The sequence below is a fragment of the Lytechinus pictus genome, chromosome 10 (assembly GCF_037042905.1).
Source record: "Lytechinus pictus isolate F3 Inbred chromosome 10, Lp3.0, whole genome shotgun sequence".
Taxonomy (NCBI): Eukaryota; Metazoa; Echinodermata; class Echinoidea; order Temnopleuroida; family Toxopneustidae; genus Lytechinus; species Lytechinus pictus.
The window spans coordinates 16,126,203-16,142,030 of record NC_087254.1 but is presented as its reverse complement, the minus strand read 5'-3'; the positions used below and the strand labels follow the sequence as shown (position 1 = coordinate 16,142,030).

The 15,828-nt window shown below is 40.8% G+C and overlaps 1 long non-coding RNA gene across 1 annotated transcript; it reads left to right on the top strand.

Moving 5' to 3' along the window:
• The first annotated feature begins 450 nt into the window (after nucleotides 1–450).
• LOC135155851 (uncharacterized) lies at nucleotides 451–8,160 on the top strand. The gene is made up of 4 exons (XR_010294975.1): nucleotides 451–678; nucleotides 5,289–5,446; nucleotides 6,301–6,463; nucleotides 7,430–8,160. It is a non-coding gene; the product is annotated as an uncharacterized LOC135155851 (long non-coding RNA).
• The last annotated feature ends 7,668 nt before the right edge of the window (nucleotides 8,161–15,828 follow it).

The window sequence follows — 15,828 nt, the reverse complement described above, 5'->3', positions numbered from 1 at the left end:
TCTCCCTCTTTTTCATGTTACAATTTAATCCGCACAAACTTCATCGTGTTAAACACATTTCATTTCATAGCCTCCTCATAGCTACACATCCATAATAATTAAGATTAACTTTTAGAATTCGGGAAGTTACATAATGTTAAGAAAATCATGTTTTATTTCACTTCTATCCCCAACTTATCACATCCTATCCTAGACAGCTGGCAGCCGTCTGTTTCGAGGAGTTTTTCAACATTTTTTTTATTTTTTTAATTTCTCCTCATACACATATTTGGTGAGTGGAGCCAACGTAGTTCAGCGGAACAACCAACATAACAGAGACCGAAGCTTTTGGTCTAATCCTATCCTACAATCCTATGCTAATCTATCCTCAGGGAGAAATACAATTTCCCTTCTGTTTGCACCTTTTCGGAGACGCAATACTCCCGTATTTTTTCGGCAGTCGCTAATCGCCAATCAACCAACAATACCACAATAACAATTAAGAAGAAGAAGAAGCTATTCTCCATTTTGGTCGCAGTTATTTTGTGTGAACTGGAAGTGCCAGTTCCAGCAGAAAAGAGAGAGTTTAGTCTACCACGTACGGTACCAGAAACAAGGACATGACACCAATCTTGATATTATCATCTAGAAAGTCTACATGGAATGTCTGGAGTGAGCAGTTATTGCCTTGGTATTTAGGTGAGTTATGATCCAAAAGAGGCATTAGATTTAGGGTGACCAGATTTCACAAAATGAAATACGGGCATGACGGGACAATACGGTAGATCAAACACAAATTGGAATGGAGCATGAACGAAAGAATGAAGGAGAAAAAGAAAAGATGAAAGAAAAGAGATGAATTGAGAATTAAAGATAAAATGAAGGGGAAAATGAAGGAAAAAATAAAAAAAGAATGAAAGGATGAAAGAAAGACTGAAACTGAAAGAGAGAAAAAAGGTTCCCATCATTCTTTGAGTTTGAATTGAATATAGAAAGAAAAGAAGGGAAAATAGACAAAATAAAGGAGAGAAAAAAAAAGAAAGTATTAGGCCTAAGTAAGAAAAAAGGAGGAGAAGAAAGAATGAATGAAAGAAAAATGTTTCCTTCATTTGAAAGAACAGGAAGGAAGGGAGGGAAAGGAATTAGAAGGAAAAATAAAATAAAGAACGAAGGAAAGGAGGAAAGAGAGGGAGGAAATAATGAAAGGGAGGAGAGAATGAAAAAAAAGAAAACTAACGATAAGGAAAAGGAGAGGAAGGGAGAAGGAAGCAAAGAAAAGGAAAGAAAGAATGAAGGAAATGAAAAAGGGAAATTAATAAAGAAGGCAGGTAAGAGGAAGAAGGAAAGAAAAAAAATGAACAGAGAGAGAGAGAAAGGATCAGGAAAGAAATTATTAGGAAAAGAATACATTTATGCAGTAAAAAGAGTATAATTCCTAAGTTTTCGAGTGTGATCGCTCAACCATGACAGTGTAAAAAGTTAGGAGAGTGTGTGGTGATAAAAATGATGGATGATAAAAACAACACCTATTAAGTTACATTTGAAACTGAATTCATCCCCATTATTCACTTTATAACCCCTCAAAATGAGTCTGTGACATTGAAAATGCCCCATTTCCCCCTTTGAAGCGTGCTCATATGCACTCATCCATACGTAGACAAACAAATCAATTTCATTATGCATAGAATTTTGCCCATAGGTTGATAAACATTACTGCCAAATGATACTGCTAAAGACAGCTTTGAAAAAAAGTTCCACCACATTGAATAAGGGATTACTTATTCCTAAACATATGCATCCATAGTGTACACAATGTCTATGAGAGAGGAAGTCAAAATTTTAACAAAAGTGAAATAAGGGTTTGTTTCACAGTCGGTTTTTGTTACTTCTGCCAATAGTTTTCTAATGAAACTTCGCACAGTATGGCTTCAGAGTGACACTATCCAAAGGGCCCGCACACTTAAATAACCATTCGAAACGGCACAGAGTGGGGCCAAGGCCTTGAACTTTCTTCTCATTTGCATAATTTTCGAATTTTGTGTGCTCACTGAAGCATTAGATATCAGATATGATATAGATATGACAGATATCCATAGTTAGCAATTGCATTTTTCCCATAACGTAAAAAAGAGCTTATCACATTCCACATGTTCATTCAAGCGTGAATGTTTAATTAAATGCCTTTGAATCATTGAAGCATGTTAATTGGTCATGAACATAACGAAAAAAGGTTGAGAAAAGATAATTTCAGTTACCAACTTGAAACATTACTTGCCAATGATATTTGAAAATCGTATTTTTGGTTTTCATTAAATGTTCATTGAACCATGAAATGATGAATATTGTTGAAGATACTCTTCCAAAAATGATTGTCATCATATTCGATCATTTTCATCGATAGAAATGTGTAAAAAATCCAATAATAGCAAATTTTGACTGTGAAATTTAGCAAAAAAAAAGTTGTATCGTCTTTTAGAAAGTACCTTAAATTACAAGCCTTCTGACTATTTTTCATGATGAGAATGTGGAATTTGTTCCAATAAACTGGAATCAAAGCCATGATATTTTGCTTGTGACTTTTAAAAAGTGACAATTTTGCATTCTGCCAGTGCCCACTGAAGCATGACATAAAATATGTCCGTAACATCTACTAAGAGGGTAGCTTATGAAATTCCCTACACGCTCATGTAAAAATATATTAAAAACTCCCAGTGGTTCGGAATTAATGGATGTTTGTTTAAGGGGGGACTTACTTTTTTTGTTGTGTATAGTTTATAAAATGTGGATATAGGGGTAATCAAGTATCACTGACAAGTCTTGGGTCGCATGATCAAGGTAAAATGTCATTTATTGTCAATGAACGTAGTATTGTATCTTTATATGAATGGTGTTTTTTGTGAATAATTATTTTAGTTTAGTTTAGTTTTCAAAATCAGCACTGCTGAAATATTGAATCGCGCGATGCAGGTGAGACTGCCAGAGGCACTCCACTTGTTTGTACATAAAATGTCACATTATAAAAAATAAATTACATTCAAATTTACGAAAAAATATTTAAAATTCAGAAATATCGTACCTAGGCTTAGACCGCAGTTACCGCTAATTCCTTTCAAATGGTGATCAATAGTCATCTTCGATCCTTTCATTGGTCAACGTAAGTTGCCATCTTGGATGACATCATCCTTACAGACGTATAATTTACCAGTCGCTCTATATCGCGATTTGTGCCACTGCTTTGCGCTTGTAGATGTGCGTGTGTTTGGAACTTGTCGCTTGCATTGATTGGCCAGGATATCGAAAATTCTAATCGGAAAGCCTTGATAAAAGCACAACTTGTTGAACGTAGAGGGCAGCAACACACAGCTGCCATTTTTTTCCTCTCTGGCAGAAAAATTCAAAAAATAAGGAATAAATCATCGGTAACATATATTTTAGATATTTTCTTGAAATATGTATAGTATCAAAAGAAAGATTAGAGTTTAACGAAAATAGTGGGCCTTCGTTCAAGATAATATAATGTCATTTAGAATTAAAAAAAAGAAAAATCTAGACAAAACCTTGTCGCCCGAATTGGTGGACCTGATTACACATGCAAACTCGCACTAACACACTACAGTCGGTGAATGGGGATGATTGTAAAATGTCAGAAATTGTCAAATAATTCCCCAGATTATTATTGCGTATTACAAATGATACGTGCGGGAGAGTAGGCGCATTGTCCATAGGAACGGTTAAAATCAATTTTACGAGAGAAAAAAAGGAAAAAATTTATAAGTTTAGTAGAATTCATCCAAATTGTATTGACCAGACCCGAACCCAGTTGTTCATACCAAGAAATCCGATAGGAAAAGGCTTTAGAACAAATATCGGTCGTCAATCATCAAATCATGTGCCGGAGCTCGCAGTGAAGTAGTGAGACGATCATAGCATGTTGACATCATAGAACTGATTTGGAAGAGTCAAAATATTTCTTTGTATTAGAAGAATCGGCCGTAAATTTAGTGTATGGCGGGTGGTCGATTTCAAAAGAAGGGCGCAAATGAGAAAATGTAAAATTGTCGCATTCGTTGTTCGCCGATATATACAGGAATAGATTCGGAGTCGTCGATCGAAACATGGGAATCTGATCTGCTCAATTTTATGCACAAATTTGACGAAATCTAGGTAAAAGTTATAAATATTTTCGCAGATACGATGCTTAGAAAATTAGGTGGTCGATAAGGGGTAGTTCCAACCATACAGGTATCATAATTTATCAAACATGATGTGTCATCAAATTGTTAACCAAATTCATATATATTTTTAGCATCTTCACCAGTTCTAATTTAGATAATTTTCAAAGATTATGAAGAAAAATAGAGTGGAAAACCTGGCAAAGAGGTGATGCAAGGAAATAATTTTTCCCTTTTTTGCATACTGAGTAATCCTCTGTGATTCATCAAATTAGGAATAATTTGTATGACTCGTATCCCACCCCTCAATTTGAATAATTATAAGAAACATTCAAAATGTCGAATTAAAGGTAAATGCTAGTTATGGTAACGATATCAAAATGAGTTCGTACAGAATCCAATGAAATGACCACCAAAGTGTCTGTTTGTATAAATAAAACGCATGTGCCAAAGGATTCTGGAAGAAATTGTGTAATTGCTGAGAAATCAGCAAATAAGCACAGGATTCGGGTAGAGCGTCGGGCCCGACGCTCAAAGCAATGATTATACACAGTCCCACGTGCGCTTATCTGTGTTGGGGAAGTTCAGTCTGAACATTTTTCAGCGTAGATTTCAAGATTTCACAAAGTTCAGTTTATGTAACTGTACCAGATCTAGATCCTCAATGATATACTGACAATTAAGCCTGGTTTTACAGACTTTCTCATGAAATCAGTGTTTACTGCAACTACTGGAATTTCTCTTTAAGATAGGAAAACAGGACAAGAGATGGATGTCAATGTACAAGCCAAATAGTACATGGAATGAAGTTTCATCGCATTTGATAAACTATTTTCTCCAATATATTAGAGCATTAATTCATGCCTGCATTTTTTTTAATGTGTAACTTTAAAAGTGAATTAAAAATTGGTTGTCCAGTTATGAGGTGAAAAGCAGGAGAAGTAGCTTATGGGGAGTGGCGACAGAAAGAATGGAGTTAACCAACTTTGAACACAAGTGCATAATTTTTTTGTTATCAATTAGAAGGGAAAGGGAAAACAATTCACACTTTCATAATTACATGTTTTATAGTATGATGAATGTTTTTGAAAAGGAAATGTTAGAATAATATTTTGTTCTTTCACTTGACATCTGCAGTCATCACTCAATGTACAGCATGTCTGCATCGCCTATCTTGTGTGAACAATCTTCCATCATAAATAAGAGAGCTAGTTTACCACAGACAAGGACATGACACCAATCTTGAAATCATCATCTACAAGGAATGGACAGTGTGAGCAGTTATTGATGTTTAGGTGAGTTATGATCCAAAAGATGCATTGGATTTGACATCAAACTCTTTTAAAAATCTAGTCACGTTAAACATATTACCTTGTGAAACAGAGGAGTAGATGAGCGTACAGGGAGAAGAATTTCTTTTTCTCACGAATCGTTGAACCTCTGAAGTTTCAAAATGTGGATTTTTCGTAATATATTTAGCAAATACTGTGTCATCAAATTGTTAACCAAGCTCATATACATTTCTACATCAAAGTAGAGAGAAGAGAAAATATTTGATTTAGATTTTTATGCTTTTGAGAAAAAATCAAAATACCCACAATCCCATTCTTCCCTTTTCTCCCTTTGCATTCATATTTCTCTTTCTTTCCCTTCATGTTTTTCTTTCTTTTTGTAACTGCCTCCCCCCCATGCCTCCTCACTATGGCCCTGAATCTTCCTACCATTAAAAAAAATTACTGATTAGGCAAGGTGATTGCAGTTATTTAGTTATTCAGTTGTGACTCGGTGTACATCTGCATAAAGTAGGCTCATAGAAACAAATGAAACATTTTGGAAAAATTTGGTTCTTAAATTTCGAAATTTATGTGTGGAAACAAAAATAATCCATTATTGGAATATTCATATATTCAAATATGTAAACTAGATGCCACAAAATCAGGTAAGATTTGTGAGGCGTTTTGGGGAATATATAATGGTACAAATCCTCTAATTTAAATTGCTCTGAAAAGTGTTATGAGGTAGTATACTGGCAGTGTATTTGTCAAAATGTAAGCTTTAATTCATTTCATCTTTACATGTTTCATAGTACGATGAATGATTATGAACAGGAAATGTTAGAATATTTTGTTCTTTCGCTTTACATCTGCAGTCACGTCACTTAGTGTACAGCATGGATGCACACCCTTTCTTGTGTGAACCATCTTCCATCATAAATGAAAGAGCCTTTCTACGAGAGACAAGGACCTGACACCAATCTTTATATTGTCATCTACATGGAATATTGTCTGGCGTGAGCAGTTATTGGTATTTAGGTGAGTTATTTATCCAACAGAGGCATTGGATTTGACATAAAACTCTTTAAAATATTTAGTTACATTACAAATATTGAACTTACAGTAAACAGAGGAGTAGATTGGTGTACATGGAGAAAACATTCTTTCCTGCACATAGCAATGAACCTCTGAAGTTTCCAGACATTAATGTATCATAATATATTTAGCAAAAATGATGTGTCATCAAATTGTTAAATTGGCAAAGAGATGATGCATGGAATGATTTTTTTCCCTTTTCTGCAAACTGCATATCCCACGCTTCATTTTGAACGATTACAAAATTGTATAGACATTCAAAATGTCAAATTAAGGTCGGAAAACGGGACAAGAGATGGATGTGCAAGGGACATTGAATGAAATTTCATTGTGTTTGATTGTCCCATTTTTCGATGAAGTACAACATCGATTTATACGTGCATGTTTTTACTGGCCTTACTTACACCATAGAGCTATAATAGCTCTTTGCTTACACTAACTTCCCTTTGTGTCTGCCTACTCCTTTTCTTTCATCCCCTTCACTAACCTGATTGGTCTTCTCTACTCACTAATGCCCCTTTGGTCTCCTTGTTTCTAGTGTTGCTGTAGCTTGTCTGTGGTCTATATTATGGTTGTTCCACTTTATATGTTTGTCATTTTGCCTCCGACGAAGATTCTGCTAGGATCGAAAGCTTAGGCCCCTTTTGACTTTCATGTTTTTAAATGAGTAACTTGAGAAAAAAAAATTGTTGTCCAGTAATAAGGTGAAAAGCAGGAGAAGTAGCCTAATGGGGAAAGGATGGAGTTTACCAACTTTGACCACAAGTGTAGAAATTATTTGTTATGAATTAGAAGGAAAAGGGAAGACGATTCGTACTTTCATAATTAAATGTTTGATTGTACGATGAATGTTTTTGAAAAGGAAATTTTGTTAGAATAATATTTTGTTCTTTCACTTTACATCTGCAGTCATATCACTCAGTGTACAGCATGTCTACATCCCCTATCTTGTGTGAACCATCTTCCAGCATAAATGAGAGAGCTAGTCTACCAGAGAAAAGGATATGACACCAATTTTGATATTATCATCAACATGGATATCTGTGAAGGTGAGTTATGATCCAAAAGAGGCATTGGACTTGACATTAAACTCTTTAAAAAAGGTTACATTAAACATATTCAACTTGTGAACAGAGGAGTAGATGGGTGTACAGGGAGAAGATATTCTTTCCTGCTCATAGCGCTGAACCTCTGAACTTTCCAGACATGAATGTATCATAATATATTAAGCAAGTAAATTAAGAGGCTTTTTTTTTTTTTTATAGGAGGAAATCATAATTTGTTAACAAATTTACATCAATAACTGGGATATACTCATTTGATTTGCTAGTTCATTACGATTCAGGGTAGGAATTAATTTTTTTTTTTTAGGGGCTACTTTTTTTTTTGCATTGGGGCTACCACTGAATATCTTGGGGCTATTTTCTAATTCATGGGGCTACTTTTTTTTTATCGCATATCAGCAATTACCTTTTGACATTCCGAGACTCAATGTGATGCCTAAAAGCTCAGAACATTTTTAACTGTAATTACTGTAGGCTACAGGCCTTACAATAAACAACAGTGATCCCACCAGAGCAGTGGCGTACCTAGGATTTTTCACAGGGGGGCAAATTCGTCCGCCCAAAAATGTGACAAGCAAAAAAAAAAAAAGAGTCGCCGTCAGCTTCACACACTTCAGATTCGAGCCAATCGAGGCCCCAAGACTTTACTGTCGATTGTCTCTGTACAGTACTGTTTCTTTTTTGGCTTATCCTTCTCAACAGTATCTCGATTTGGAGAGGCTTCTGGCGCTGGCTCTGGCCGTTTGGCAGAGCCAGGTTGCACTCCGACTCGACGATGTCGATAATCAGCGCTGTCACAATCACCAGATGATCGCATACGATTCTGTGCATGCCTAGTACACATAATATACCGTACGATGCACGTGGTCTTGTTACCAGCTGTGCAGTCTAATTGTGCACGCGTACATGTACATAAGCCATGCGGCAAGTGCGTCAACAATTCTAAAAAAAACCCGTGCTAAAGACTATGCGTACTCCGCATCCCATATTGCATTGCGCGTTTATTTTCAATCGCGAAGCTTCCGGTGTTACGGAAGGGCGGAAGGCTCGGATATTGCATCGACCGTTCAACTTAAAGCTGGCAAGGGCGATATAAAAGATGCGCTTGCTCCGCCGCCGGAGAACGTAATTATGTGAAGTATTTTTTACATTGTCGATGGTATTTTATTGGGGCGATTCTGAAATAAATAGTCGCCCCAAAGCATTGGGTTTTGAGAATTTTTAAGGGCGATTTGGGCTGTCATGGGGGCAAAATCGCCCGTCGCCCCCGTGTAATTCCGACCCTGTTACGATTAACTTGCACGCCGAATAAAAGTACACAATTTTTCCTGTGCGCGCGCAGCATCTCCCTACGCACGCACCATCCCAAGATCATCACGCAAAAAGGCGTCCATTTCCTCTTTTACTTTCGCCTGCCGCCGTGATCAGACGTTAGCTAAGTACACTCCCACTTTACTATAAAAGTGTCCGTTGTTTACATATTTATCTATGTATTTACAGCCTATTTCAATCCTTTGCCCTTCGGCTTTAGATTGATTTCATTTATATCATAGTGCATGGAGCATTCGTGTTATTATTCACGTTTTTCTTTAAATAAACTTGTGAGTTCCGAACGTCAGTTTCGTTTTCTCACAGACGGGTTGCTTCCGCTTCCCTTACCCGTAGCTCCGCGCACTATTCCTGCGTGCCGCAGGCATTGATTTGACGCCAAATCTTTTTAATTCTTTATTATTCTTGACTTGCACCTTTGCCTCGTCTTGAATTGAATTGATTTTATTTCCTCCCCACAGCTTAGGCCATGGGACAGATAGGAGCGTCGTCCTTGTTTGTTCTCAAACTTGTTTTCAACTTGTTCCTTTGTGAGTTGGTTGATTGTCTCAATCAATCTTTTGTTTTTGTTTGATTAATTGATTGATTGATTAATTAATTGTTAATTAACCAATTGGTTAATTGTTTAATTATTAATTAATTTTAATAATTATTTTTGTATTGAAATTTTTTTTTTTAGACTTATTGTCTTAAAATTTTTTTTTCTCTTAAATTTTTTTGGGAAGCCCCCCTGTTTTCTATTAGCGTCCTTAAAAAAAGTTTTCGCTCATGAGTTTTCGGCTTTCCAGTTTAAGGGAAGTAAGTTTTTACTTCTTCCTTTCAGATCAGCTCCTTTACTTATTTCTTTTGACCCTTGTCAAAAAAAAAAAAAAAAAAAAAAAAAACCTTGTGTTTTTTTTTCTTAGCTGATCCTGCTCTTCGTCCTTGGACTTAGACGTTTCTGTTTTTAATTAATTAACGTCATGTATACGTGTAATTGATTTAAAAAAAAAAAAAAAAAAAAAAAAACTTCGTTTTTTTTTCTCACTTCAGCTTCTTAACTTTGTTTGATCTCATGTTTAAGAAGTCGGTCCTGTTCTTCCGAAGTTATTAATTTTATTATTAATATTTCTGATAAGGATCTTGCTTTGTCACCTTTCTTGTCCACCCACCCCTCTGCCCCCTCTCTGTTTTCGACCCTCCTTTTGTTCTTTCAGCTAAGAACTTACCAGGTAGATGAGCTCTTTTGACTCATCTCCTGATGACTCCAAACCTGCCGCTGGGAGAGAACCAGACATGGTGTTATTGTTCCCGTGATCAGCGGCGGTGAGTATGAGGGCAAGAGAGTGAGACCCTTTGCGATGGGCTCTATAAAGGGTGGAACCGTGGAGTTGCGTCCACGTGCCTTGGAAAAAGGAGGGTGGAACCGTGGAGTTGCGTCCACGTGCCCAAGAGGGTGGAACCGTGGAACCGCGCCCACGTGCCCGAGCGTTTTAGGGTGGAACTGTGGCGCAGCGGCCACGTGCCTGAAAGATGATAGCCAAGGCTCCCTTGACGGGACCTGAACCTATTTTGGGGAGTGTGGTACTAGTATAGAAAACTTCACTCCTCCAGGGCTGCTTTACCCACCGGCTATCGGGTCCAACAAGTCTGGGTTAAGAGCATGGGACTCTTTTCCCGGCACAGACTAGGCTCGATGCTTTGTCAGTCTCCTTCAGGGAGCATTAGCAAAGGGCTACCAGCCCCTAGTCGCTAGAGACACGTGAGCTCGACTCCGTCAATCTCACGATTATCTGATCAGGGTGGAACCGTGGAATCGCGTCCACGTGCCCTTAAAGGTGGAACCGTGGAATTAGCGTTCATGTGCCTAAACGGCTTGATCAGATTTGGGTGATTTTTCTCATGCGAGATATCACGTCCCCCCTGTCTCTTGTGCCCTCTTCTGCCCCCCGGCGGTGGCCGCATAGAAGAGGAAGAAGAAGAAATTCTAGGTTGCTAACCCCGCTTCGCGGGCAGACCCTTTCTTTCTAATTCTTGTGCCGATGGTCAGGCGTCGTAACTTCATGTTACAACAGAACGCCCTCGAGCATCACAGATTTTTATCCTCATGCTCTCTGTCAGCTAAAACCGCCGTGTCAAACACCGGGCAGGTCAAGCAGACATTCGCCATCTCACACCTCGGAGAGTCACCGGCAATTTCATGATTCGCCGGCGCACGCACCTGCAAGGGAAATTCCCGCTAATACACAGGTGTTATCGACATACGGGCATCGCCCCCCATTATGTCACCAGACTCCCGATAATTGTGGGTCACGCGTCGCAACTCTCATGTTGCTTCACACGCCCACGAGCAGTGCGGGTAAATTCCCCCACGCTTCATGTCAGCTTCAGCCGCCGTGTCAAGCACCGGGCAGGCCAAGCAGACATTCGCCATCTCACACCTCGGAGAGTCACCGGCAATTTCATGATTCGCCGGCTCACGCACCTGCAAGGGAAATTCCCGCTAATACACAGGTGTTATCTACATACGGGCATCGCCCCCATTATGTCACCAGACTCCCGCTTCATGTCAGCTTTAGCCGCCGTGCTAAGCACCGTGCGGTTCAAGCAGTCACCTGCCCTCTCACGCCGGGCTTTTATTGAAACGCTGTTCACCTACACGGTGACCCCGTTTCCATGCAGGTGCTTCCAACATACGGCTTTCAAGCCAACATGTCGGCAAGCTCTCGATGACCGACGGCTGGACGTTGCATCCTTACAGGTTGCATCAACACGTCCCGAGCATTACAGGTTCTTACCCTCGTGTTCTCCGTCATTACAGACCGCCGCTACGCGACGGCTGGGCTTATCAACAGCCTCGCACCAGCCACCGGCCCTTTTCCTTGAAATTGCCGGCCCTTTTCACCCGCACGGGTGTTTTCATGATATGCACAGGTGCTGCTGACGTATGGGTCTCACCCAGCAAGTCGGCAAGCCCCCGTATGTTGCTGGTTGGTCGCTGCAGCCGCTTGGCTGTTTTCTGTCGGTCTTATTGCCGGTGACGGGCATTGAGCGGATTGAGTTTCTCCCGCCAGCCCGCACTCCGGGGAGCCGTCGGCGAGTTCACCTGCATGGGTATCCCCCATTAATATGCAGGTACTCCCGAATTCGCCCTCTACGTCAAGCCTCACAGTTTGACCGGGCATCGCTTACGGCAACGGCTCTTTCAGCGGTAACTCTCTCCATTCTACCCCCTAGGCGGGCCTGTAGATTGGAGGTAAGAATTTCTAACATACCGCATGCCTTCCTTCTCTCATGAGAATGTTTGGCTGTTTTTGAGAGGGCAACCTATCACGGCCGCGGACCGTCCGCCCAGGCGACGGGACCGTCAGCTTTTGGCCTGAACATCACTTTCTATACGAAAGTAAGGGTGCCCTGTCTTTACTTTTAACTCCTTCTCTTCCTTGTAAGGTTAGAGTCAGGGCTAGTACAGACACCCGTCCTCCAGCGATCGCCGCTGTAGTGAGGGCGACTCCGATATTAGCACCATCACCGCTCAGCGGTATGTCTCACTATCTCGTAGCTCTGCCGAGCTTATGAGCATAAATATCGGATCTGAATGTCACGGCGTTTAATAGTTCTCCTATACTTAATAATCGCTATGCCTTCACCACCCGGTGCATTATGGTTATTTTGTAACCTATTTGTCTCGTATTCGGGCGGCTCGTGCGAGCCCTGCCCGAGCTGCCATCATCGGTCGTCCCCCCGGACCCCGCCGGCAGCACCCGCACCAAACGCCCGGAGGGAATCGGCTATTTATATGCCAGATACCCCTCCTGTTGACATTCACAACTTGTTCCCCGAGTCTTTCCCGGTCGGGTAAGCATCATCTTGGTGGAAAGAAACAGCCATATATCTCTTTAGATTGTCGGCTGTGTGCATACGTTCAGGCTTGTTTCAAGCCCCAGGTTTTTTCTGTCGGCATTTCTATTCCTACTTCCTGGACGCACCCACCGTGCCGGGTCGGCGAGTTCACACCAAACTGTCCGCCACCAGGCCATCGGTCGAGCTCAAACAGTCTATCCGATAGACTGCCCTATATTTGGGTCAAGCTTGCGAGCATCTCCGCCGCTTCCTCGTGTGGAGTGGGCTACGGTCGATGCATTTACCGTGCCCGTGTGTCGAGTTGTCTTCTTTTTAGAAGCTTTTTCAATCGGCACACTTGAGTCGCCTCGCAGGCTGCTTTCATCCTCCTTCCATGCTATGTACATGTATGTGACCATGGTCACTGCGTGACCGAGGATGATGTAATCGTGGTGGATATACATTCATGTATAAAATGTATACGTGTGTGTAAACAACTGGTTCTCATCGCAGACTGAGGGAAATATTGGTGATTATTTTCCTCAAGTCGCCTTTCTCCTCCGCTTGTTTCGTCAAGCGAGGACTTAGACACTCTTAGCCAGTTTCCGTCCCTAACCTTGATAGGACAGGGCCGTTGTTACCTCACTCGATTCCGTCGGGAACATAACTGTTGAGGTATCATGTCTGGCGTTGTCTGTTGGTTCAGAACATCTTGACCGACATCTCTTGATCATCGTTTACACGTAAGATCATGACAGAGACATTGTTCGCCAGCTCATCTCTGGCGTACGCTTGCTGCGACTAGGGATTACTCCGCTCAGCGGACATCCATCGTAGCCTAGTCTTACGGACCCTCTCGGCGATGGTGGCTTCAGCCAAACCACCGCCCACCTCTCCCGCCGCGGGCACTGCACCCTCGGGTGGGTGTTTTATTTAGTACGGGAGAAAAGGGATCCGCTGTCTATCACACTTATCATGTCGTGATGCGTGCCGCGTTATTCTCCGACACGCCCGTTTGAGCTGCTTTGACCAGACTGTTCTATTCTACATAGACAGCAGGTCCGTGGCATTTTCTTATTAACAGAATGGCACTCAGTCGCTTTTCTCGACACATTGACTGCCTTACGAGTGGTTTACTTCAACCTTACTCTCTGTCGTTCCATGTCCTTTTCGGACCGCTGGAAACGTCCTGCCACAGCTCTCTATCAGAATTCTGCAGATGTTCTGCCCTCACGCATTTGAGACAGATATCGAATTCTGGGCGCCTTCTCCCACGCGGGGGCTTCTGAGATATCTCGCATTCCTTACGTTTGCATGGTTGCGGCTTGGCTTAAATTATTAACCCGGTGACTTGACCGTGGCTTTTATTAGCCCCGCTGTCGCCTTCTCAGATTGATTGATGGATCACTTACTGAACTGTACAAGTTTCAGTCTTCCGATCACGATTCTTGTCGAAATTTTCAACAAAATCGGATCGTTTTTTGATCATCGGCAATTATCATCCCTCCGGTTACGGATGATTAATACTTTCAATCCGAATCTTACAACCTCTTAAGTTTTTCTCAAACGTTGAGCTTGTATGGCTTAGTCCGTCATGGCACCTGTCGGTCGTTCTTGACGCTTGACTAACTCCCTCTTGGGTCGGTTTTCAGGGTATCTTTTGTCTGTCTATCAGTCGAGATCCCTCCTGTATCTGTTTATATATAACCATTTACAGTACAAAGCTTTGCATACTTATGCATTGCTCCCGGACTGTTGCCGGGATTGGCTTAGATTAGGTGTTACTTCTAACCCTCGTCTTTGTTTGCCATTCTTCAGACAATTCCCAACTCTGTGCAGTTGGTTGTTTTGTCGCGCGAGCCGTTTGCGGCAGCTTCTCGAGACATCTTTTCACGCTGGATTGTTGAAACGATCAAGTCAGTTGGTGATGATGTTCTCCTTCTGACACTAGGCCGAAGGCCCATGATACTATAGTATCATTCTTCTTGGGCTCTTTCTATGGAATCGTATACGACATCTTGAGGACCGCCTTTTTGTTCTTAAGGACCTTTCTTCACATGAGGCCTTATTTGCCTCCTCTGTCCTTAAGGCAGCGGCCTTTCGTGTCTTCATCTCCCTATTTTTGTACGCACTTTCTTAGTCTAGACATGCCTCCCTTCACGTTGAATCCGTGTTGGTCTAGCAAATCAAATGAGTATATCCCAGTTATTGATGTAAATTATGAAAATACTTACCATGATTTTCTTATTTACGAGATAACTGGATATACTCATTTGAACCCTCCCACCGACCCTCGCCTTGCGTGGCAACATGTCTTGCGTTCAGGCTCATGAGAGGAAATGGACGCCTTTTTGCGTGATGATCTTGGGATGGTGCGTGCGTAGGGAGATGCTGCGCGCGCAGGAAAAATTGTGTACTTTTATTCGGCGTGCAAGTTAATCGTAATGAACTAGCAAATCAAATGAGTATATCCAGTTATCTCGTAAATAAGAAAATCATGGTAAGTATTTTCATAATTTTCGGCATTACTCCTATTTTTGTTTTAAGATCAGTTTGCTCGATCTGTAATGAAAATCATAAGATCAGTATGCTCGATCTGTAATGAAAATCATAAGATCATAAGTCAGAAAAAATTGGAACCAGTGGGATTCGAACCTGCCATCTACTGCTTTCCGGGCAGCGACTCAACCACCAGGCTATTCTGGTTCACGGCTAAGCCACGATGAACTGGAATTCAAATACCCTCGATCCTCTTCTTTCTGACTCATTAATATTCAAATGCCGTCCGCCGTGGACAATAGATAGTAAATTAAGAGGCTTTTTTTTTTTTTTTTTTATAGGAGGAAATTATAATTTGTTAACAAATTTTCGGCATTACTCCTATTTTTGTTTTAAGATCAGTATGCTCGATCTGTAATGAAAATCATAAGATCAGTATGCTCGATCTGTAATGAAAATCATAAGATCATAAGTCAGAAAAAATTGGAACCAGTGGGATTCGAACCTGCCATCTACTGCTTTCCGGGCAGCGACTCAACCACCAGGCTATTTTGGTTCACGGCTAAGCCACGATGAACTGGAATTCAAATACCC